The sequence below is a fragment of the Thermobia domestica genome, chromosome 4 (genome assembly GCF_964235325.1).
Source record: "Thermobia domestica chromosome 4, izTheDome1.hap1.1, whole genome shotgun sequence".
Lineage (NCBI taxonomy): Eukaryota > Metazoa > Arthropoda > Insecta > Zygentoma > Lepismatidae > Thermobia > Thermobia domestica.
Window position 1 is genome coordinate 86,274,890 of NC_137457.1, and position 23,530 is coordinate 86,298,419.

Here is a 23,530-nt window from a genome sequence, read left to right on the forward strand (position 1 = left end):
ATTTTGGCTCATTTTTTTGTCGCACTAAAGTTGAAATAGGCGCACAAAACAGTACAAAACAGGCACTATACGATGCGAAAGAAACGACCTCCAAATTCGATAGTGGTGGAACAATGGCTATTTTTCCTCACACTTTGATGGACCATTTTGACGCATTTCTCGTGATGCTCGAAACGTGGTAGTAGGCGAACAGAACGGTACAAAATACACATAAAACAATATGAAGGAAACGGCCTCCGAATTCGTTGGGGTCGGAATAGCATTAACTTCTTTCGCTACATTCGTAGGTCCATTTTGACCCACTTCCGGTAACGCACAAAACGTACATAACAGCCACTACACCATGCAAAACAAACGACCTCGAAATTCGATAGTGGCGGAAGAGTAAAGCATTTAACACCCACTTTAAAGGCCCGTTCAACTCACGTCGGCTGATGCACAAGACGAGAAATAGGTGGAAAAAACTTTAAAAAAGGAATAGGAACTAAACGGTGCGAAACAAATGACGTAGAAATTCGATAGTGTCGGAACAATGAGTCAGTTTCGTCACACATTGGAGGTCAATTTTGACACACTTCTGGTGCCGCACAAAACGTGGAAATAGGTTCCTGAAACGGCACGAAACAGCCACTAGTTGATGCGAAAGGAAGGACCTCGAAATTCGATAGTGGCGGAGCAGTGAGTCATTTTACTCCCACTTCCAAGGCCCGTTTAACCTTGGGTGATGCGCAAGGCGAGGAAGTAGGCGCAGATTCTTTTTAAAAAACTATGCACTAAATGTTCCTTAAGAAACGACGTAGAAATTCGATAGTGGAAGAACGGTGGTCCATTTTTCTCACACTTTGAAGGCCAATTTGACACTTCTGGTGACGCAAAAAACGTGGAAATAGGGGCATGAAACGGAATGGAACACTCACTACTCGATGCGAAAGGAGGGATCTCGAATTTGGTAGTTGCGGAGCAGTGGGTCAGTTTCGTCCCACCTTCGAGACCCATTTAAACCCTTTTCTAGTGAAGAACAAAACGTCGAAATAGGCACACAAAAGGGTACGCGATGTGAAACTAACGACCTCCAAATTCGATAGTGGCGGAACTCTTGGTCATTTTGCGTCCCATCTTGGAAGTCCACTTTGACCCACTTCCGGTGACGCACAAAACGTTAAAATACGCGCTAAAAACGGCAATAAACTGGCACTGAACGATGCAAAAGAATCGACCTTGAAATTCGCTGGTGGCGGAAGAGTGTGTCATTTTCGTCCCACCTTGGAGACTCCTTTTAGCCCACTACCCATGGCGCACAAAATGTGGAAATAGACGCGCAAAATGGAACAAAACGGTGTGAAGCGATCTACCTAGAAATTCGTTGGTGACGGAACAGCAATAACTTGCTTCGCCATATTTGTACAAAATGTGGGAATAAGCGAACAAATGTGACACAATACATGCACAGAAGATGCAAAACAAAGTACCTTGAAATTCTTTGTTGGCCTGGACCAGTTAATGACGCCGTGAGCACCAATATAAGTATATACTCTAATTCTTACACTCAAGGCTGAGAACTGCACGGTCCAATTTTTTAGCCAAATCAGAAGCCCAAACCGTGATAGTGATGTCAACCGGCTGGGCTCGGTTCAATTGAGCGAACAGCTTGAGCTGGCTTGGTTGGAATGACCCATCGCCTGGGCTCAATTGAGCCGATGGCTTGAATCGGCTTGGTAGTGACGAGTCATCGACTCGGCTCGATTGGAGCCAATGCCTTGAAACGAGTTCATCGGCTGGGTTCGAGTCAGCTCAACTGGCTCGAGCCGGCTCGGTTGAGGTAAGCAATCAACTCGGATTGGTTCCACTCGGATGAGCCATCGGGTCGAGCTGGCTCAGTTGGGGGAGTTGTTGGCTCGGCACAGTTCTCGGTTCGGCTCGAGAAGTGAATGAGCTGTGAGGGAGCCGCTTGAGTTGTTGACTGCTAAATCCGGGTCGAGTTTTAAACGTGTTTGGCTGGAGTCCTATACCTTTTTACAATTTTTGGCTCGAGCCGAAATACTTGCTCCGCCTGAAATCAAATCTAGAACCTCGTGACCGATGTCCTTGTCTCTGAAGATTTCTTGACGACCGAGATCCGCAGTCAACTAATGTTTAGTATTCAGATAAAAACACCTATATTCCATGTTTATACACGGTGATAATAATTAGTAGAGCAGTAAGAGTAGTATCATTGATAATTATGTTGTCGATGTAGGATACTTGAAGAGAGTAGTACTTGGAACTACACAAAGGATTTAGGTCGAATTGTCTCGTTATGGCTCGACCCGAAACTTGATCCGAGTTCGAGTCGAGTTGGGGGAAATTTTTCGAGCCGAATTCTCGAATCAAGCTCAAATATGTCTACTTCGAGTCGAGTCGATTTTTAAGGAAACTTGCTCGATCTCGCTCGCGCCCATACTTATTGTATGCATGATGGATATATAAGGTTCTTTCAAGGGGGATAGAACCATAAACATAATATATTTAAAAACTACTGAGTTCGAAAGCTTTCTTCCCAAGGGGGCAAAGGGACGATAGGTATCCAACATGTTCTATAAGTACCTTATTTGAAATATGTAAAACAGTAAGAAGTGGATAACACAATATATACATATCCTGTTATCTTCAGTTTTAATTGCTAATTTCAATTGCAATTAACAATTACAAGTAACAAATACAAGTTTCAATTGTCAATTGCAAATAACAATTAAATGTTCCATTTGCACCCTTTGCGATTGACAATTAACAAATAAAAGTTTGGATTTTGAAAATTTAAACACTACCACGATTCCGTTTGCCATGTCATAATCATTTTATTCTTGGTCATGTCTTATATTTCATAAACAGTCAAAACTTTCCTGAACTTAATTCTCAATGGTACTAAATAGTCTGTTGTAGAAGATATAACGCTGTTTTAACATATTTTAACAAGATTTCGATTAAACCATACTAATTGAAAATATTTGATCTATTTATTCAGCGTTGATAATTTATGTAAAGAACTATTGTAATTTATAATAAATTTCAAATATCACAAATTGGTGTCCGAACTAATTCCATACAAATCTAAATCAGTAATATATCCCAATCCGAATAATAAGTGTATGGTAGAGAAACGTACCTTAATGTAATGGAGAAATATCTTGGAGAAATATTGAAATTAAGAATCAAGAGAGAAAAGGGAAGTCGTAGCACCATAAGTGAGGAACAGGAGTGCGAATATATCTGCAACGTGCTCCAGGTAGAGATTCCTGGACTTTAGAAAATATGGGACGTAAGAGACTGTGACATGGGTGATGACCAATTCTCTGATGGAAGATTCCGAAGCACAGTAGTTCTAAGTAAACGCCCACCATATATTAACAGAATCGCATATCAAATGGTGTTGACGCCGACATTTAACAACTCCCAGGTGTTTCTCACGTATTAAATCGTGGAGTCTTGGGCTGTCCAACTTGCCTGAGCTCGACTATCACATATTACATGGTAGAGGCGTAAGAGGCATTTAAATGCTGGGCACTGGCTTCCTCACGACGCCAGGCACCATAATAGACCTTCAAATACGTATCATTTACGTGGGACGTAATGCCACAGTTATAATACGTTATTCTCACCTAGTAATTAACAACTCAGCGTCCAGTCTGTGGGGCATCTGCATATACGAGTTCTCATCCCACGTTTTCAAAAACTCATGAAATACAACATACACCTTAGCAAATAAGACCAATTCGATCAAATTACACGTTTTATATAGTCTACTCCCATGGACAGTTACTCTTTTTGGTTAGGGGCGGGGGGTTCAAAATTATTACCCAATACAAGACAAAAAGAAGAAGAAGAAGAAAACAACATCTTTCATCTTGTTTCTACGTCCGGTAGGCGTCCAAGAGCATTAGGAACACATATTCCAGCATAGCAACATACTAGTTTCGGCCGGTCTAGGCCAGGCCTAAGGTATAAAAGGTCACATTTTGTGAGTGCTGTGTTGTTCTTGGATGGGCTTAAAAATAAAAAAAAGTATGTATTTGAGCAGTGTTTGGTGTTTATGGTTGATGAACATTGACTAAAGCTAGATAATTTGAAAAGACGTGCATATTGTGCTTGTTTAGGTCGTGTATTGTTGTTCTAGTTAATATGTAATGAGGTAAACTAGGTAACAAATATGTTTTAATGTACTTTTTTCAGCAATGCTGTGTCTTCTTGGATAACTTGCGGTGACTCAAGTTAGCTATTTAAAATATTTACGTGCTGGTACTTATTTTGATAGTGTTGTGTCTTCCTGGTCAGTGCAGTTACTCAGTTGTTAGAAAATGACATCGCGTAAAAGTTTGAATGACCTTGATATTTTCTGTTATGCGTGTGGCAGTTACACTGTGCTCAAACAGAGAATCCATATTACAAGTTTCATAAAGAAAGTGTACTTGGCTTATTTTGGTATCAAATTAGGCGATCAAGATAAATCTTGGGCACCTCACAGTGTGTACAGAATATGTGTAGCGACACTGAAATCTTGGGCAAACGCTAAAAAGAAAGTAATGTAGTTCAGGATACCTATGGTGTGGAGGGAGCCTCGAAACCATCATGACCCTGTTATTTCTGTGCAACAAGTGTTAAAGAATAGAATGCAAAGAACAAAAAGGGTATTCTGTATCCGATACTCCTTCAGCAATTCGGCCTGTTCCTCATAGTGAAAATATACCGATTCCCAATCCTCCAGCCTATATGGATATTTTATCGTCATCTAGTATTAGTGAAGCAGATGTTCCATGCGAGAATGATACCAACTATCCTAGGACGATTCCGCGGCTGTTTACACAATCAGAACTTAATGATCTTGTTCGAGTTTTAAATCTACCAAAGGATAGGGCAGAAGCAGTTGAGATTAGACTTCGTTCGAAAATTTTGGCCAGTGGGACACATTACTCATGGTATAGACACCGAGAGAGATGATTTCTTTCCTATTTCTCTGAAGAAGACCGGTTAATGTTCTACAACAACATTCCAACTGTTGTGGATGAATTGGGTGATTCTTATAACGCATCCGATTGGAGACTCTTTATAGATACTTCGAAATCCAGCCCAACAGGAGTTCTTTTGCATAATGGAAACAAACTTGGATCAATTCCTGTAGCATACTCTGTTAAATGTAAAGAAACGTACAATGCCTTGAAATTAATACTTTCCAAGTTAAAATACGCAGAAAACGGTTGGTCTCTTTGCGGGAACCTGAAAGTCATGGGTCTTCTAATAGGAATGCAGCCAGGATATGCAAAATACCCACCCATGTTTTTATGTGAATAAGATAGCAAGGCAAGAGACAAGCACTGGAATATGAGAGTGTGGCCTCAGCGGTGTGGTTTGTCTGCAGGTAAGAAAAATATAATGTACACTCCACTAATAGATCGCAACAAAGTGCTACTTCCACCCCTTCATTTGAAACTGGGACTTATGAAGCAAATTATAAAAGCTGTGGGTAAGAATGGGTAGTGTTTTCAATATTTATCTAAAACTTTTGGATCACTGAATGCAGCAAAACTTTCGGAAGGTACTTTTACAGGGCTATAAATTAGATATCTGTTAATAGATGGCACATTTGAAAGTTTAAAAGCCGAATCGGAAAAGAACTTCTGGTTAAGTTTTAAAAATGTTGTAGGTAACATTCACGGAAACAAGAAACCCCTTGACTATGTAACACTTGTAGAAGATATGTTGACCCATTTTCTTGCACTTGGGTGTAACATGAACCTCAAGATACAATTCTACATGCTCATCTCAATTTTTTCCTGCCAATGATGATGAAGTCAGCGAAGAGTAAGGGGAAAGATTTCACAATGATAATTCTGAAATGAAGAGCAGATATTAAAAGCAGATGGAATATAACAATGTTGGCAGACTATTGTTGGATGATGGGGGCCGCGGTGTCTCAGTGGTAGAGAATTCACTTCTGGTGCTTGGGGTCCTGGGTTCGATCCCAGCCCCCGCCAAGTAAACTTTGTGGTGGACAAAAAACATGTGCGTGTTTTTCCACGGGGATCTCCCGTTTCCTTCCATTTTCTTCTTCCACCATTTCATTGGTTATTCATCATTACCATCTCCCCACCGGCATAACCGTGGGATGTAAAATTCAAAGATTTCATTTCATATATATTGTTGGATGATGAAGATGGATAGTGACAGTTGTGACAGAAGTTGTAGAAAAACAAAGATGGATGCATTTAGAAAGGAACAAGTTGATTGTCAATGAACTTCAGAATCAGTGCAAATAAGTGTACTCAACATTATACCGTAGGAAATAAGGTATATGATAGTATTATGTGTGTATAGCATTGTTTAGTGTAACCAAAGCAATCAAGCTTATTACTTTAAATTGTTTTATTGAATTGTTTTGCATTATTATTCGTGGCTTTCCAAATTATATAATACTATATACGGAAATTGAAATGATGGTAGTGTTCGAAATAAATATTGCAAATTGTAAAAAACAGTCCTGACGTGATAGGCATAAATGGATGTCATTTCTGTAATCAGCGTCCAAAAATCATTTAGGATTACCAATTAGTTTGTGAACAACCGGAACTTTTTGCAAAATGGTGACCAGTGTTATTATACCTAGAAAGAGGGTATGAGTAAAAATGATTCGCGAAACTAAGTGTTCATTTTTAAGTATACAATGATAGTATGCAATGTTCTATAGTTACTACTACTTCTTTTAGCACTATACTACTTTTGCTGCCTCTGCTACTATATTATTACTATAGCATTACTAGTATTAGTACTAGTAGTAATATTACTACTATCGCTATTAGCAACGTGAATCTAAACTACTTCCATGGCTAAATGTTTGTTTTAGTTAAGTTGTGATTAATAATATGTATAAGCTACTACTTCAGTATTATTATTACTACTACTGCCACACAAATGAGCTAAAATCAAATGATTGCAGCGTACTAAGCACTGATATATGATTATTCGCTTTACATTTGAAACTTGTGACAGTGTAACCAAGTTGATTTTTGTACACCACTGTACTGTAAAATTCCATTTGCGGACATCGGTGTTTGGTAGACTATGGTAGATCTCTGCGATTTATTTAATTGATCGAACAATACTAATGCCTTCTTTTCTCAACTTTTCGGTAGGAGATACCGACATAAGATAATTGTCGCATGTTACATTTAAACCCATCTTCTTATATGGTTCAACGAGGGTTAAAACTACATATTCCGAAAGCGATTGACATTGGGACCGCGTCTCATCTTTCGCAAGGTAACCATTGCGACAATACTTATTTTTTACATCAAGGAGTAGCCAGTACCTTATTCCAAATTTATGAGATGTTCCTGTCATGTAATCTATGAAAGGACACCTGGAAACCTTTCGAAAAGTTTGCATACCTTTCGGTAGGTTTGTAACCTTTCTGCGAAATTTGCTATAAATAAATCCCAAATGGTGGATGTTAATGCAAACTTATCTTTTAGAAGCCTTTAACGTATTTTGGCATTAATATCAAACCGCAAGAAAATCATAATTTCAAACATTCTATCTCTGGACACTGGTTTCAAAAACTCCTTGACTTCACTTTGTAGAGGAGCAGCATTTTATTAGCATGTCTCGTAACTTCAAATCACCTCTAGCACATAACAGCGCAAAATTTATAACAGTACTCCCTTAGAAACTGTCCAGTTGTTAATTCTTTCGAGGCCTTAGCCTCAGCACACCGTTTTATTACAGACACGAACTGATCATTTACAATCAAACTGAAAGCACTAAGAGGAGAGTTTTCAATAATATTTTGAACAGCATACTGTGTGGTACCTTCTGCTATTCGTAGAATATTTTGAGATGCTCTTCTACCTTTTGCTGGTGAAGATGAATCTAGGACTTCCTTCTTAGTCCCAACCGGAGAAATCTAGAAATTAGACCCAGAGCCTGCCAACTGTCTGTGATCGTTATATTGATTGTCGTTGATCGATTCTTCACCTTCTTCGTAATATATTTCGCTCCCACCATTGAACAGTGTATTTGATATAACATGCAGTTCTGCGCCTGATTCAAATGCACATCTTCACTTCCACACATAGAACCTTCCTTTTCACTACCTGATACATTTGGAGGCAAGGGTGAAATTCTCGTGATATATTTCTTCAGTACGGAACAATTCTTGAACAATTATCTCTATACAACTTCTCGCACGAAGGGCAAAATTTGTACTAATGTAGAAACAGAAACACTGACCTAGGTTTAAATAGTAGCTTTCCAAAAACAAAGTAAGTTTTTCCATTGCTGTCAATTTTGCACTGAACAATAACAATAGTAATTTGATGGAAGGGAAGAGAGTACTTTGAAATCAAAATGGTCGACAAATAAAGAAAGCAACTTTTTGAAAAATATATCGCATTTATAAAACTATTAGTTGTGTCAGCTTTCAAAAATCATATTAAAATGTTTTATGGGTAGAGTCAGTGATGGGCCGAGATTTATCCCTTCACCAATTTTACTATAAAATTTATTCTTTTGTTTCTACAAAAGATCTTAGAACAAAATCTAAAGTTCTTGTAACAAAATGAAATAACGTTAATAGGTTATAATGTTCTGTACGTTTAACCGTTTAGCTTCATTGCACAATCCACGGTTATTCAATGATTCGGTTCTAGAAATACTCAGCTCATAGCAGCCTTCACGAGGTACGGTAATGTTTAAGGTCAACCCCTTAGCTACATAGCAGCCTCCAGGGTTTAGTTTAGGCTAGCAGAACCCCTTAGCATTATAGCAGCCTCCAGGTTATTAGGATATTTTGCGATCATTTGTTCGACTGATGCCAGGTCCCTCCGCGGTCCCTCTTTTATGTGTCCTCCTCGTTTGGCTCGTATTGTTTCGGATCCTATCGTGTGGTTCGTCTCATTTCGGTTTTCTTCGTGTCTTCCTCTTTAGTGTATCGTCTGCTTTTGTAAATAATGACATGTGCAAACATAATGCTTTTGTTGTGATGTGTGAATCCTTACAACCCCCACATTGAAAAAAAACGGGAAAATAATTTGCGGAAAAATGGATTTGTCATAACTGGAAGTTAGTTGCACTAAACACTGGTACACTTGGAAACATTGTAAAAGACACTGTAAACATTATAATGTACTGTAAAATCACTAAGTGAAGACTTGGCGATATATATATATATATATATATATATATATATATATATATATAGTGGTAAGAACTCTATGTTTCCTTCCCACTTGAGAAAGATCAAAGCAATCACTTTCATTTGCATTGTATTGCGCAGAAGTGCCATCACTTTAGTTAATAAATATATACGCATTCACTAATGGTTGGTATTTGTCCCTGATGTTCATTAAAATCGTATTTATATTGACGTCACATCCGGCATTTGTAGTATGTGTGGTTTGAATTTCGATTTCAGTAGTATGCGTCGATAACTTAAGTCTTTTTAGTTGTGAAGATATGTCTAGTCGATTAGTTAAGCATTTATTTTTTTAACGGAACTTATAAAAGATGAGTCACAAATAAATTACTATTATTATTAGAACTAAGGAAAGGAGAGTGATTATTGTAAGAATTGGATTTTTAAAAAAACAAACAAAAAGAAAATAGAGAACGTAATTTTTTGGTCACTTTGTATAACGTTGCCAAGAGCCTGATTTCCTAAACACTTTGTATAAGAAAAAGAAAAGTTACGTAATAGGCTATCATGTAGGATCGATATTAGAAAGGAGAAAGTATTGTATTTAGTCCTTTAACGACTGTTGGAAATAAAACAAGAGAGAAAAATATTGAGCTTGTTGGTCGGTAACTGAACGGAAATATTGATGTAAGTTAAATAACAAAATGAGATAAATATTCTATAAGTGAAATAAAGAAGTGTGATTTTATGGTTGTTAGTGCATCTTTTCTGTTGGTTTCTTTTTTCGTCTTGTTTTCTCCTGCTCCTGCTTCCTCTTCTGCTGCTGGTAAGTACTTGTTATATTCTTTTTTTATGTGTGCCTACGTCTTTTTAAATTTATATTTCCACAGTTTTGTCCTCGTAGAACTGCTTTAAACAGTCCACCGAGATATGCTTTATACTGTTCCTGAGTTTTTCAGTAAACTGACTCGGTAAAGTATTGACTTGAAAAATGTTGGACCTAAAGACATTATAATCTTTTCTTTTTCTTCATTATTTCTTTATTTTCTTCATCCTTTATGATGTATTTTATTTGTTCTACTCTACTAACTACGTAAGCGGGATGATTAGATCCTGATAAATACTGTGTGTTAAAGTCATAGTCGGCTAGGAATAATTTGTATCTCGTACGCTTCCCAAACCTTACCGGATTTTTTATTGAATGTAATTATGGATTTGGTATTTAGTAAACACCGTATTGTATTTAGTAGTGTATATTCAGTAAAATGATGTTAAATTTCCGCATGGTACATATAAGAACTTATAATTCTTTCTGCAAATACTAGACTTCTGTTTACTTTTGTCAGTCTCCTAGAACAATAAGCCACTACCTTTTCTGTCAGTTTTTGAGTCATAACAAGCGAGTATTTCTCCTATTTATGTCTGACTGTTGTCAGAATACACGCGAATTTCTAGAGCATCGTCAAAATGAGACAGTGAAGGAACTTATAGTAGTTGTTCTTTTAATTGTTTAATCAGAGTATCATGTTCCTTTATCCATTTAAATTTATATTTAGTATTTACTAATTCTTGGAATGGTTCATTTTTATAATGAAAACCTTGATATGTGCTCTAAGATATGAACGTAACCCAATGAAACTTTTGAGAATCTGTTTTGTTGTTGGCCGTTTAAAATTTCTTGGTGATGTTTTTATCGATTTTTCACTGACGAGGTAACCTAACACATGAAGTTCTTGGCAACATAAATGTGTTTTCTTGGGTCATGCACGAAAGTCGTGTTTTCTAAGATCCTTGAATAGTAATTTTAAGTCCTGTAATGCTGCTGAAATTTGTAACCGCTGCAAATGATATCATCCGCAAAACTAGTAATCCTATTAATTAGGTTATCCAAGATCAGCCTCGTTGCGATACTGAGCCCTTAACTTGAGGGTCGATGGCCCATCGTGCACCTCAAAAATTTGTAAGACTTTTTTGAATGATTTTACATTGAAAGTAATTTATCTTCGAATTTTGGGATGCAGCAAAATTTGTTGGTAACTTTGCGAAAGATCCAAGCTGGCTATACAGGTTTTTCCTTTAGAGCTTCTGTGGATTGGAGAGGTAAGGAAAGATAATTTGTATCAGTGTTACATTTCGGTAAATTGAATACCATCCGAAATTCTTGTGTGTTTAGTTTCTGCAGTACGAAAATTGGAGAACTAAATCCATTGCTGTCCTTGGGTCTAATTATTTTTGCATTAATGAGTTCTTGAATCTGTCTATCTGATGCCGTGCATGAAGCGGAATTGGCGGGAAACGGTCTTAAAAGACAGCCGGATATTCCTGGAAGGAATGACTATACAAGAATTCTGCTAACTATTTTCTTTTTGCTGCTACTGTAATAAATTTATGTGAACAGGGAGAAAGGTAATATTTTTAGTTACGTATAAACACTCTTGTTGTAGTTGCATTATAACTCGAGTTGTAAACGAAGACCTTGTATGCGTTGTATCTTCCGTGTTCCCAGCTGGTAATTGAGGCTTCAGTGGATGTTTAAAGAAAGAAATTATACTCTTGTTCTAGTCTATTGTGGCATGAGAACGTTCGAGGAAGTCAATCCCAAAAATTACTGGCATCGTCCTCCTAAATAATCGAAATAAATGAATACATGTTGCTTGTCCTAATTTAACTGTACATAGTGCTATTTCCTTTAAACAAATATTTCGTCCTGAAGTTCCATTCACTAGTGTTTGGAAAGGAATTAAATTTATCCAGGTGGCACTAATTCTGACGGCCATATTGTAACTGTATTTCCTGTATTGATTATTGCGTTTTGGGGTAATGATTAGGTTTAAACTATTAAATTTGATCTGTTATTCTCCTCTTCTAGAGTGATGATTTCGCGTCTTTCTGTCAAATATCTGATACTTTTTTCTATTGCAGGTATTTCATAATGTATGTAATTATGATACATATTACTATTCTATTTGTTCTTTCTCTACTTTCTATTTGTTCTTTCTCATGGTTTGGATTATGTTGGCTGTCGGCCCACTTGCAAGGGGTAGTCTTCGGATTCTTTGACGTTTAAAACAATTGGATCCTCTTAGTCAACGTTTCTACATTTAGAACATACTAATAATTGATCCTCAGCCGGTGTGGCCATTTGACTATTCCTGGATGGTCCCTGATTTCCTCTTTCCTTTATTAGGGTATCGATTATTCGTCTTCCTAGATCCTGTTGCTTTCTATATCTTGTGTGTGCTATCAATAACTATAATTCTGCCATATTACTGCTCAAGGTAGATAGGTCATGCTCAGAAGAATTTCGTTCTTGGTGGGTAAAGGGCTTCTATTCTTGATTCATATTATGATATTCTTGTGGATTATTTGCTGATGGTTGAGAGGACATTACCCAGACAACAATTTAAATTTGCTGCATGCTTGCAACAAATTTTATTTTGAAGGTCAATTCTGCTTGCCGCAAGCTATATTATGCAAGGCAATTACCTTGGTGCAAGCTGGTGGGAATCTAGTTATTTCCATCAGGGCAAGGCTTGCGTAACTCATCGATGGCAAGTCCTATTAAGATTATTGCAATCAAAGGGCACGCCAAACAAGCCATATGCAAGCTTGCAGGAAGCGTATTTAGATAAAACATAAATAAGTATGCAATAGGTATAGATAGATCGTCTGACTAAATCCATGTACAATCCTTGAGTGCATCAAAAACTTCTACGAAACATATATGTGCCCTCACCATCCAAACTATTGAAGAAACTGCACAGCCATAAAACCATACACTACTCCGACCTGCTCCTACAAAACATCAAAATAATCATAACGGTTTCTTATGATTAGCAACGCATTTTTTTTTATTTTTTTTTTTAAAGTTAGCTAGCTATGGTGTAGCTAGCATCCATTGCGAGGGCTACACCCTCTATTAGGGAAAGAGATTTAACATATTTGTGTCGGAAAAAGAAATATTTTCAGTTGGGCAAAGAGACATTTATTAACTGTATTAAACCGCCATAAGTTTTATTTAATTATTTATTTATTTTATTATACGTGAGGAGGTCCTGTTAGTGACAAGCGGGTTTACTGTGCATGATATGAAGGTGAGATATGGGCCGGTACGTGTGATGTGCTGAGGATACTGATGATGTTATAGTCCGGATGATTTGGAGGTACGGTATATTTATATAATGCGAAAAGCAGTGAGAGAGGTGTAGACGTGTGGTGATGGCTGTGAGTGTAGGGAGCGTCGCTGTAAACGGTTTCAAAAAATAAAGCGTGTTCGTTGTCATACCGTTGAGTTATATATTTAATACGAAGAGCTTCAATATGATAAAGTAGGTGAGGAAATGTGATGCGGTCGTACAATTCACGGGTTGGACTTGGTAATTTAATGCGGTAGGCTAGGCGGAGAGCATGTCGTTCCATTATTAACAGCTTTTCGTAATGTTTTGCGCTTGCTGATATCCAGGAGGTAAAACCATATGTAAGTACGGGACGGAGGAAGACCTTGTAGGTGTTGATAAGCGTAGAAGAATGGAGACCCCACGTTGTACCTATGAGACGTTTAAGTAAATTTAATCTATTTTTGGCTTTGCTTACAACGGTAGCGAGGTGTGGACGCCATGCAAGATGATGATCAAATGTTATACCCAAGTATTTCACTGTCTTTGAGTGCTGTATGGCAGCATCATTGACGGTAAGGGCAAGACGAGCTGGGTTTCGATGAACTCGTGATCGACGTTTTGGTGGAATAAAGACTATGGCCTGAGTTTTGGTAGCGTTTATTGTTAAGCGCCACGTCCGACACCAATCGCTAAAGCGACGGATAGCTTCATTCATCGCAGTGTTTATTTGAGAGATAGTCTTTGTTAACGCCAGGAAAGCCGTGTCATCGGCGTACTGAAATGTATGAATATTTTGCGGTAAGGACGGCATGTCAGCGACATAAAGCAGATACAGCAGTGGGGACAAGGCAGAGCCTTGCGGAACGCCGCTATGAAGAAAAACAGGATAAGAGACACTGTCATTGATGTAAATGTAAGCCAGGCGGTTTGAGAGAAAATTAAAAATGAAGCGGATGTACGTGATTGGAAGACGGAAAGACAGAAGCTTGAATAAAAGTCCCAGGTGCCATACTTTATCAAATGCCTTTTCGAGATCGAATAAAACTAAACAGGCAGGCTTGGAAGAATTGTAATGATTAGTGATCATGTTGGTGAGGCGAAGTAACTGATCGTTAATACTATATCCTGGTCGGAAACCAGCTTGATGTAAAGGTAGCAAATTTTTCGCTGTTAAGTGAGTGTGAAGTCTTTTGACAAGGATGCGTTCCAATATTTTACTGAAAGTCGGAGTTAATTGTATGGGCCTGTAAGATGATACGGAATTTAGTGGTTTGTGTGGCTTAGCAAACATGAGTGTTTTGGAAGTCTTCCACTGAGGGGGAAGATAACCTGTGCGCAGAATAAACGTAAATATAGTTGCTAAAAGGTGTAGTAAGGCGAGAGGCGCTTCTTTGACATGACGATAAGTGATTGAGTCCAGACCAGGGGCAGTATTGCGCTTGCGAGCCGTGACGGAGTTGATATCTGTTACAGTGATAGGCGTAGTAAGAGGATGTGCGGGTAAAACATGAGACGTGCTGGGTTGAAGTTCTGGTGAATTTATGTTAAAGGTATGTGTGGGATGCCTGCGAGGAATGGCTGCTTCAGACGGAGTGAAAATAGATTGTAGATAGGTTGCGAAGGCGTCTGCTTTTTCTTTATCTGTGTGAAGAGGATTTTCATTCTCTAGAAGAGGATAGGTAGTGTGGGTCTTGCGACCAGTGAGCATGTTGAAACGGTTCCAGTATCTGGATGGGTGTGCATCGTCTGCCAAATTATTGCAAGCTTTTATCCATTGACGGAGTTTATATGCTTTAATATAATTGTGAACTGTGCGTTGAAATTGACGATGTAAGTGCAAGGACTCTAGATTTCCTGTACGTTTGTAATCTTTGTAGAGCGCTCGTGAACGTCTGATAAGTGGTAAATAATGGGGTGGGAGCGTTGGGCGATATCTATGGGATGTACTAGTCGGAATAAAACGGCTGGTAGCGTCATGGAGTGCTGTAGTTATTCTATCCAAAGAATTATGAAGATCTTCCTCCGTTTCTGATAAAGTTGAGTTTGCAAAAATGCTACTGAGGTAATTTCGATATCCTGGCCAGTCGGCTTTGTCGAAGCGCAATGTGGTACGAGTGACAGGAGGTAAGTGGGGTGCTGGACGGTGTGAAGAAGTGAGTGATAATTTAACGGGAACATGATCACTACCAAGCGGGTCGAGTACTGTGAGAGTACACCGTGCAGAGATACTGGCTGAAGTAATGACAACGTCTGGAGTGGTATCCGAGATCGGTCGGGTAGAATGAGGCAGGGTATGGAATGTGCCGGATGTTTCGGTTGCAATGAAATCTAGAAATTCTTCCTTTTGGCGGGCTGTTCGACTGTGAAAATTTATATCTGCCATAATGATGTAGGTGCGGAAAGTGTCTGAGATATACTGAAAAAAATTTAGAGGTATGGCATGACCAGGGCGGATGTAAATGGTAGCCAAAGTGACATATATATCTTTGTAGTATAGAGTGGTAATGATGTATTCCGGGATGTTTGGTATTGACAGTAAATGTTGGCGATAGGCGATTGATGGAGAAAACCCAAGGGCGACTCCGCCATTTGCACGGCACATGGGTATGGTTGTGTCATGTCTGAGCAGTGTGTATCGTGAAAATTTGCAGCTTTGTTTAGGCTTCAGATGAGTTTCGTTAAGGAGAAATGCATTGACTTGTTCTTCTAGTAGCAGTTGTTCAAACAGTGGTTTATGTGATTGAAGAGACCGGATATTAAGAAACAGAAATATTAAAGCCATAATGATCGATATACAGTAAGTGAGGTTTTTAAGAGCTAGGTGGAACCGCAGTAGCATGGAAATAAGCATACGGACCTGAATATGTAGCATTTAATGTGACGTTTAGAGTTGCCTGAGCTGCAAGTTGGATTTGTTGGAGTACATATTGTCTTTGAAATGGATGAATGTTTTGCAGAGCTACGGTGAAAAATGCAAGAAGTTGTTCGATTGTGATAGGTTGATATACTGAAGTGATAGGCGGAGATTCAGATTTAGTTTCGGGCGTTCTGATAGGCACCACAAGTTCAGGTTTAGTCTCGTCCACTGGTGGCCTGGCTTTGCATTTGTAACTGAACGTAGGGTGTTGTTCAGGACATGTGGTACATTTAGGCGGTTGGTGGGTATTTGGACAGACCTTAGTGAAGTGAGACCCGGAGCAAAAGCCACACGTTGGTTGATTTGGACATTTTGATGTTGGATGCGAATTATATTTTTGACACTTTTCGCATCGGAGCGGGAGAGGTTGTGGAGTGCGAGATGCCTCGACCCGGTGTCGACATTTGAAGATAAATGCCCCTGAAGTTAGAAGTTCATCGATAGTTTCTTGGTGCGAAGTAAGAACACGCATCATATATGTCGGGCCCATATTATTCTTAATGCGGATGCATTTCGTAATGACATGGCCTTCCTGTTTGAGCTCGTCGGCAACTTCTTCGTCTGTGATCGACGGGTCCACACCACGTATAACTACAGACAAGGTAGGCGATTTTCGTGGTGGTGGTGGCTGTTTGGCTCTTTTGTCGGCTAATCGTGCCATAGTGGCTGTTTTGCCAAAGACTTCATAGCTGCAGCGGTTCAGAATTTTATAGGCCAGTTTCTCATCTGTGGATTTTATGATGATGCCATTGCGAGTGGGTATTAGTTCAGAAATTGACGTACGAGGTACGTACTTACAGAATTGCTGGAGCAGAATTTTGAGATTGGCGAATTTAGGATCAAACTGTTGAAGGATAAAGTTGTATAACGGTGGACGTTGCGGTGCTTGTAATGGGGGAAATTGCCGGTCGTCTCCTAGATCTATCTGAAGTTCAGATTCAGAATCGCTAATTGTGTGTGCTTTCTTTGATGGCTGGGACAGAGGTTGTCGTGAAAGAGCTGGTGAACGTGAGCGAGATCGAGATCCAGATGGAGATCGACTAGTGCCGTGAGCACGTTTGTGGCTTTCCCTGCGTTGTCTGTCAAGAGCAGCAGCGTCAGCCGGACCTGGGATGATCTGTGGTAATCGGCAATGCTGATATGAGGGTTGTGTAGGAGAAGCCATGGTACTGTGTTACGAAAACTGAAAACGAAGTCGTTTGCCGATAGATATGCCAAGGTCGTCAACTGTGTACAGGTATCTCTGCCTCCAAAGAGGAGAGTATCAAATAAATCTAGAAGCCAAAAACAATAGCAAGGGTCGTCAACTATTAGGATCAATTTAGTATTTTTGCCTCCGTGGAGGCTTATTATCAATTCGACCTTTGTTTCCTTGGACCTCGAGGAGGCAAGTAATCCAACCGTATACAGAAGATCGCGAGTAAAATCAAACAATGGGGATAGAAACACCAGAGGACTAGTTTATTTTTCTCCGCCAGCAACGGATACCCTATTTTTTTTACCTGGTTAGAGATTCCAGGTGGCCAGTTCTGCAACGCACCGTTCCTTCTTGCCAATATCCAATATCTTGCTATATTAGCCGCGAGTACTTGAGATTTCCACCTTTCTATATGAAAACGCAGAAAAATGTTTATCCTTTAAACGAAGCATTCAGATAAAGTTTATATTGTAAGTTAAATTTTCAGTTCATATTAAATATCTGCAACAGTTATGTATTCTTTCGTGAAATAACTAGGCTCAAATCTGCTGGCAGCTATATTCACATTTATGATTTGTACATAAATACCACAATACGTTTGCCTCATATTTACCGAATTATCAGAATAAAAGAGTGACATTATAGGTAGTTGGACTCGAGTACTAGACGACACACTTTAAAAAATAATTAAGTTTTGCTCTTTATTCAAGGTGAATTCCTAAAAAGACGCTAACATTACTTTGTCGCCGAATGTTAAGATGTCAGGACCACGTGTTTTTTTTAGAACAACTGAAAATAGAACGTGCACTGTCTTTTAACTTCAATTTAAAGAAAAGGGCTTCGTAAGTGTTAAGTTGGGTTGCCCTCACTGAAGCTTGTGCTAAGCAAAAAAAAGTGAAATCGAACTAAAATCAAAAAAAAAGCGACAGGCAAGCTTGCAGCAAGCACTCATGCTGACTAGGTAAAGACGGATTAAACTGATTGACGTTAAATTGTTGTTTGGATACAGATATATAACTGTGCATTTGGAGCATGCCGTGTTGTGTATGTATAGGATAAGTATGATGATATGGTTGTTGCATAGGCTGTGGTTTTTGGTTCATATGCTAATTTCTATGATAGATTCTGTGGTTGAGGTATAGGTCTTAGGCGTATAGCGTGTGCAGTGTCTGTGAAAACTCATAACGATCACTTTTGTGTAAAATGTGATATTGCGGTTTCTAAGGTGTTAAGCTTAGTTTGTAAAGCGTCTGCTGTTTCAAATCACTCTAATGCAATATTTTGAGAAAATCCCCTTGTAATCCATAACATAAATTAAGTGTAGGTTCTCCTGACGTATCCGGTATTAAATGTGTAATCGCATGGAGTTCGCGCAAAAAAACGAATCTATGGGTAGTTGAGAACCCTACTGGAATTTTAATAGTTCCTGCTCAGCTTTGTATGGTTGAATCTTCGGCCTGCTTAATGCAACTAATTTAGATTTTAAAAATTCATAAGACAATGTTCCGAATTGATTCTGACTCATAAGTTGTAACACTAAATCTAATGCTGTATCCTGTAGGTATACTGGTAAAATTTCCTCCTTTTCGGATGTTGACCATGATTGCGTGGTTGCCATGTGATCGAACAACATGAAAAACCTGTCTGGATCCTCATGGACGTGTCCCGAATAATTTGTAAGATAAGACATACTGAAAGACATATTAGATGCACCCTCTGTCATGTTAAAGTTTGTATTGTTATTTCCTGTTGACTTATATGTCTGTTTTTCCAGACCCCCTTTCCCGCTCAAAATCTCACACAAGAAAAGTGCAAAACAAAAGAAGGGAAGATAATTAAACTTAGATGAATTTTGATACTGACCTCATTACTTTTGTGCCTGATAAAAGTTAATAAAAAGAACGACATGTACAAACCTCCCGAGCGTATCACCGTGAAATGTTTTGTGGAGAGAATCAAAGATGGACCAAAATTTATCTCTTCACGAAAGTTATTATAAAATTAATTCTTTTGTGTCTACGACTTTCTTATAAAAGTTCTATAATGTTTCTAGATTACTAGGTTGCAATGTTCTGTACTGATAACCCTTTAGCGCCATAGAATCCTCCAGGGTTATTCATGAATTCGGTTCTAGAATACCTCAGTTCATAGTTGGATTCACCAGGTTCGATAATGTCAAAAGTGAAGCTTTCAGCTTCACAGCAGCCTCCAGGGTTTAATTGTGGGTAGAATAAAACTTAGTTTCATAACAGCTTCCAGGGTTATTAGGACAGGTTGCGATTACTTGGTCGACTGATGCTAGGTGTCCCCATGGTCTCTCTTTTATGTGTCCTCCTCGGGTGGTTAATCCTCCTTCCGTGCGGTCCGTCTCCTTTCAGTTTTCCTTTGTCTTCCTATTTAGTATATCATCTGCTTTCGTAAATAATGACAGGGGTTATACAGGTGTCTTTGTTCTGATGTGGAAATCCTTACAATATATGTCCCTACAAATATGCATATTTGTGCCTGGGTGTGCATGTCCCATAGAAAGTTCAAAACTTGACAAATTTGGAAAATTACAACATGGGAAGCTCCGTTCATTGTCAATAATAACAATAATAATAATGAAATGAGTAAACAATGCTCCTCTCAAAGCTATACGCTAGTAAACCTTCTAGTTGGTATAATTGGAAATGCTAATAGAAACATTCTATTCTAATAATAATGAGTCGAAATGACTCTCACCGTCCTTGTCGGTATATAGCAATACCTCGAGAACTAATCATTAAAATATTTTTAAAATGCACATATAATATATTGAGAAAATATGTGATAAAAGCAGAAAAGGTGAAAGGAACCGAGTGAAAAATTTTATAAATAATTTACCATTTGAAGAATGAAATAACTCGTTTCGACTCATGAAGTCATTTCTAGTGTTAAGCAATTTTTGCGAATTGAAAGCCTAACCTGCTGCATGGCAAAGTTCCGTATCACAGAGTTAAAAATAGGCCAACACATGGAAACATAAAGAACATCGCAAATTCAGATTCACGATTACCCTTCATGACCAAGTGATGTATGTCTCAATATCTCAAATTGTTTCAAAACTAACTTACGCCACTTTCTCATCCAACGCTTCATATATTTGTATTATATTTTAAATAGTTATATGTTTTGAATATTGTATTTGAGATGAAAGAAAATTAATAAATTAAATGAGAGTGTTATGAAAAGTAACTTTTAGTTTACAGTTTGTTTCCAAATATATGAAATTGTCAAATAATACTGTTAATCAGTATTTTAAATGAAATATAGCTTGCAAAGAGTATAAGAGGACGTGTCATTCAGATTTTGAATTTCTATTTATGTTTCATTTTTCCTTTAATGAAGATTTTTTATTTTAAGTTTTCCGCAATTTTGGAGGATTTTATTCTACTTTTATTGTGTCATTTATTTATTGACAGTTTTTGAATATGCATTCTTTAGAAATGAATCTATTATGATAGTGAATAATTTTGATTCTCATGAACTTTGTGAATATTCAAAAGCATATCTTATAATATTATAATAATAATAATAATAATAATAATAATAATAATAATAATAATAAAAGTAATACTAATAATATAGCCTATAATACTAATAATATAGCGTCACTACGTTTCGAATTCGCCAGGTATGGGTTATATTGATTATTCTTTAAAAGAAATGAAAATAACGAACGCCAACTATTATGGAAAATTATTCAAGGGATCCGAGCAAATGATCCCAAAAAAATCACTCCCATGTTTGGGCAACAAGGAAGCTCAGTTTCATGAAGACAATACATCAATTCGCACGTATGTAATCAAGATGGTAAAAATCAATCAATGAATTAAGGATAGAGTTCCTTCCATGTGGAATTATTTGTGAGGCGTAGACATTTGGGATTACTTCTTGATCCTAAATTTTAGAAACTTGCATGGTGGTATAATATTTGTCAAAATTAAGAGATTGAGACTACGAAATTACAGGTTGTAAATTTGTTTCAGTGTTTCGAAGGTTCCCTAAATATATATATATATATATATATATATATATATATATATATATATATATATATATATTCGTTATCTGAATATATATAACGAATATATTTAACTTCGCTGAGAGAGTACATCAAGGAAAAAGAAGTCTGTATTGGTAAATAAATATTTTACTTTATAATCCAAGTACGGTGAGAGTCATTTCGACTCATTATTATTAGAATAAAAGGTTTCTATTAACATTTCTAATTTTACCAACTAGAAGATTTAGTAGCGTATAGTTTTGACAGGAGCATTGTTTACTCATTTCATTATTATTATTGTTATTATTGGCAATGAACGGAGCTTCCCATGTTGTAATTTTCCAAATTTGTCAAGTTTTGAATTTTCTATGGGACATGCACACCCAGGCACAAATATGCATATTTGTAGGGACATATATTGTAAGGATTTCCACATCAGAACAAAGACACCTGTATAACCCCTGTCATTATTTACAAAAGCAGATGATATACTAAATAGGAAGACAAAGGAAAACTGAAAGGAGACGGACCGCACGGAAGAAGGATTAGCCTCCCGAGGAGGACACATAAAAGAGAGACCATGGGGACACCTAGCATCAGTCGACCAAGTAATCGCAACCTGTCCTAATAACCCTGGAAGCTGTTATGAAACTAAGTTTTATTCTACCCACAATTAAACCCTGGAGGCTGCTGTCAAGCTGAAAGCTTCACTTTTGACATTACCGAACCTGGTGAATCCAACTATGAACTGAGGTTTTCTAGAACCGAATTCGTGAATAACCCTGGAGGATTCTATGGCGCTAAAGGGTTATCAGTACAGAACATTGCAACCTAGTAATCTAGAAACATTATAGAACTTTTATAAGAAAGTCGTAGACACAAAAGAATTAATTTTATAATAACTTTCGTGAAGAGATAAATTTTGGTCCATCTTTGATTCTCTCCACAAAACATTTCACGGTGATACGCTCGGGAGGTTTGTACATGTCGTTCTTTTTATTAACTTTTATCAGGCACAAAAGTAATGAGGTCAGTATCAAAATTCATCTAAGTTTAATTATCTTCCCTTCTTTTGTTTTGCACTTTTCTTGTGTGAGATTTTGAGCGGGAAAGGGGGTCTGGAAAAACAGACATATAAGTCAACAGGAAATAACAATACAAACTTTAACATGACAGAGGGTGCATCTAATATGTCTTTCAGTATGTCTTATCTTACAAATTATTCGGGACACGTCCATGAGGATCCAGACAGGTTTTTCATGTTTTTCGATCACATGGCAACCACGCAATCATGGTCAACATCCGAAAAGGAGGAAATTTTACCAGTATACCTACAGGATACAGCATTAGATTTAGTGTTACAACTTATGAGTCAGAATCAATTCGGAACATTGTCTTATGAATTTTTAAAATCTAAATTAGTTGCATTAAGCAGGCCGAAGATTCAACCATACAAAGCTGAGCAGGAACTATTAAAATTCCAGTAGGGTTCTCAACTACCCATAGATTCGTTTTTTTGCGCGAACTCCATGCGATTACACATTTAATACCGGATACGTCAGGAGAACCTACACCTAATTTATGTTATGGATTACAAGGGAATTTTCTCAAAATATTGCATTAGAGTGATTTGAAACAGCAGACGCTTTACAAACTAAGCTTAACACCTTAGAAACCGCAATATCACATTTTACACACTGAGAAAAAAAAATGTAGGTGGCATACTTAAAAACGTAGGTTACATTCGTAATTCCTGTAGTTTCTGGACTTAACGTACAACCGTATATAACATCCTGCAGCAAACGTATAGCTGAAAAAGTATGTATTATACGTACTGTCTGCATAAGTGCAATGACGTCATTCGTGTGACGTCATCTGCAGTAACAAGTATATACGGAGGTAATATCTAGCTTTGTGACGTCAGGGTCGTATGTAGCATGTGGGTTAATAATGACGACATACACTGACTATCAGGACGGAGCATGATTTCAAGAAGTATGCAATCATGTACGTTCTGTACGTATGCGTTCTTGCGTTTCTTGCGTTCAACCCCGAGACAGCATCTATATTGTACTTGTGCCCCATACGTACGACTAGATACAGTATACGT